This window comes from Myxine glutinosa, chromosome 5 (genome assembly GCF_964187855.1).
Source record: "Myxine glutinosa chromosome 5, kmMyxGlut1.1, whole genome shotgun sequence".
NCBI lineage: Eukaryota > Metazoa > Chordata > Myxini > Myxiniformes > Myxinidae > Myxine > Myxine glutinosa.
The window spans coordinates 67,869,435-67,873,388 of record NC_136265.1 but is presented as its reverse complement, the minus strand read 5'-3'; positions in this window follow the sequence as shown (position 1 = coordinate 67,873,388).

Sequence of the window (3,954 nt, the reverse complement as noted above, 5' to 3'; positions counted from 1 at the left end):
TTATGCGTCTTCTATTGGAATTGTAGACGGTGGCTTGCAAAGCGAGCCTCAAGGGCGGTGTACAGAAGTGTTTTTTTTTTTTAAAATAATAAATACAAGACACAGGGAGGTGAAATTCACTGCACGTGATGTGCAATGCACGCAGAGTAAAAAGAGTGTTCATTTACATCCATAGGATCCCTGGTGTTGGGCTAGCGGCTAGGGTGCCAGCTTAGGATCCAAGGATCCTGGGTTCGAATCCCGGTCGATCGCTGAATTAACGCCAGGGGGGTTGACTCAGCCTGTCATCCTTCCGAGGTCGGCAAATTGAGTACCAGTACACTGGTAATTCCCTGTTTATCATAAAAAAGGCGACAAACAGGGTTGGCGGCAGGAAGGGCATCCGACCGTAAAACATTGCTTCAAAAAGGGGACCAAAAAAACAACAACCACGGTCCCCGAAAAGGCCAACCCCGCTTTGCGGGGAAAAATGGCCTCTAAACGGTGGTTTATTTACATCCATAGGATGTCTAATAGATAAAGAAAGAAGATATAAGCACCCCTGACATTGGCTGGGGCTTCAGACTTTGGCACGCTTAAGAGGCTACACCGTCGAATAAACTGTTCCAACCCGTCATTTTTGACAGGCTTTTTACTCGTATGATAATATTGAGTTCCCTTGCAATGAACTTCAACACCTGAAAAGGTTTTTAGACCCAACAAGCCCACAAAATGCTTTCTCACATATGGTTGTTTGGCTGTTTTCTATCCATTATAAATTCTGAGCATCAAGCAAGGAAGCAGCACATACTATTTTTATGTCTTTGGTATGACTGGGCTGGGGTCAGGTTCAAATCGCTGACCTCACAAACTCAAAGCAGATGCTCTAACCATTATGGCACCTCTTGATAATTTAATTTACCTCTTGAGAACCATGGTGTTGGCTGGCTTAAGATATTAGGGTCTTGAGTTTGAGCCCCTTTCGTTAAATAACACCGGGTGGGTTGACTCAGCCTGTCACGCCACTGAGGTCGGCAAAATGAGTACCAGCTTCCTGGGAGCAGGAGGCACTGTATCAGCGGCACAGCCGCACCCCCAGCAATGATGCAACCAGCAGCTACAGGCTGCATACGAAACTTGTCTTTTATAATTTTAAATTCCTTCTCTCCCCATCACAAGCCTTGTGGCATTAGTGTTTCAGGAAAGATGCATGTTCAGTCTTTCTTTCTCTCTTTCTTTCTCTCTCTCTCTCTCTCTCTCTCTCTCTCTCTCTCTCTCTTTCTCTTTCTCTTTCTCTTTCTCTTTCTCTTTCTCTTTCTCTTTCTCTTTCTCTTTCTCTTTCTCTTTCTCTTTCTCTTTTTCTCTCTCTCGCTCTCTTTTTCTTTCTCTTTTAGAGAGTTTTACCGTTGTGTGTAATGATTACTCTGACATGTTTGTTTTGTTATTAAAATCTTTGCATTTGTTTGCATGTCATCATTATCTCTTTCCACCATTGTTAATTTAAACAGGAGGGAGCCGTTGGGAAAGGCTTTCCTTGGCTTCCATTTGTTATGTGCAGATTTGAATTTGGCCGATATCACGAGCCGATACTCCAAATCCAGCCACACACTAATTGAAGTGTCAGTGCACAATAACATTGGCCAATAACACAATAGCATGTTTTTTTTTTTGTTTTTTTTTGTTGTTTTTTTGTATACAAGATCGAGGCTCGTGAAAGAGCGAACATTAATCACACAGAAAGACAAACCGACACATAAAACATTTAACATGGGGAGCGGTAGACAAGATGGGGAGAGAGGGGGAAGGACACAAACACAACATTTGAGAGCAGGGACATCGAGAGATCTGTTAGGAGGGAGAGGGCTTTGGGGGAGGGGCATGGGAAGGGGGAGGGGCATGTTCTGCACAATAACAAGTCCAAGGATTTGGAAAGCCAAATTGAAGAGAATCTGGAAGATGAGGTTTGCTGCGATAGTTGGAATGACTCGAATGATGAAGAAGTACTGTACGATGATTTTGAAAAACAGCAGGAACTAGAACGGTACTCAGTGGAGAGCATACCTCCGCTTGGTGAACAGTTTACTTTATCCCACTGAGAGGCTGGATCTGGATTCGGACCTGAACCAAAATATCATCGCCTTGTTCTTGTCACCTAACCAACTCATCCACCAAGTTTATTCAAAGCTCGTCCATAACTTTTTTAAAATATCATGTTGTTAAATCGCTTTTCACCCGATCTCTCAATGGTGAAGAATCACTTGAAAATAAATTTATTATTGAAGCCGGATCCATATTCAGATCTTCACCAAAATCGAAACGATTAGTCCTTTTCACACACACAACCTGTCCAACAAGTTTCGTCCAAACCATCCATAACCTTTTGAGATATCCTGCTATGTATCCTTTTTGCCCATATTGCTCAATGGTGAAGAATCACTTTGAAAATTCTACTAGCTGGATCCGCATCCGGATCTTCATCAAAATGTAATCTATTCTTCCTTGTCCCACAGCCTGGTGTTGGCTTAGCGGTTAGGGTGCTGGCTTGGGATCCTGGGTTCGAATCCCAGTCGATCGCTGAATTAACATCAGGGGGGTTGACTCGGCCTGTCATCCTTCCGAGGTCGGCAAATTGAGTACCAGCTCACTGGTAATTCCCTGTGTGTCGTAAGAGGCGACTAACAGGGTTGGCGGCAGGAAGGGCATCCGGCCATAAAACATTGCTTCAAAAAGGGGACCACGGTGCCTGAAAAAGGCCAACCCCTGCTCTGCGGGGAAAAACGGCCTCTGAAAGTGGTTCTTCTTCCTTGTCACACACACAACCTGTCCAACACGTTTCGTCCAAATCCATCCACAACTTTTTGAGATATCCTGCTGCGTATCCTTTTTGGCCATATCATTCAATGGTGAAGAATCACTTAAAATATTATACTAGCTGGATCCGGATTCGGATCTTCACCAAAATCTAATCATTTCGTCGTCGTCACGTACGCTACCTCTCTGCCAAATTTCGTCCGAATCCGTCCACAACGTTGAGATATTTTGTTCACAGACAGACAAACGGACAAACAGGGGTGAAAACATAACCTCCATCCACCTTTGGTGGCGGAGGTAAAAATTGCAAAAAAAAAAAACTCCTTCATCAAAGTACTTGTGGTAGGCACATTGTCAAATCTGTTTCTGGTGTATTTTCCCCACTCGATCCCTTCTGTTACCTCAAATGGGACCACAGCAGACTGTTTGGGAGAAGGCTTAATGTTTCAATTATCATCCTTATCTTTTATATTTTTTAATCGAGTTACAGAGCTCCGCTCCCCCTTCCCTCACCACGGCCCATCTCTCCATTCAGGCTACAGCTTCAGCTCCTGACATTGTATGTTCAACACGAACGTTTCTCTCACAGGATGTTTCCGACTTCTCTTGGTCCCTCCCTGGTTATTCTCTCTTCTGCTTTGATGGGGCCCTCCCTCGTTTTGGAGGTGGTGTTGCTGTGTATGTCAATAACTCCATTGCTTATTGTCCTTGCTAACACCGTCAAGAGCTCTGGAAGACAACAGGCTGTGTATACCTCTCCACAACCACCTAATGTCTGTGTGGTATGCTGTCCACCCAACGATGATTACTTTCTAAACACCTCTATTTCCTCAACATGGATCAATTCATAATCACCCATTGAGACTTTGTCATCTGCGTCGACTTCCACCATCGCCATGCATCAACCAGCCACACCATTGCAGCAAAACCCTCCTGCGATTCTATGCGTTTGATCCAATCTGTAAACTTCCCAACTCAGATGTCTATTACTGGTATGTGCTCTCTGAGGACCGAGTCACGAATACCTTTCCATCCAATCTCTCTTGCTACTCTTCTACCCCTATGGGGTCTTTCATTCACCCATGTGTCGAAGCCCATATCTCTCTGGCTACTATAAGGGAACAAATTAAACAACACAGAATATGGTTGTTTGCGCAGGGGCAA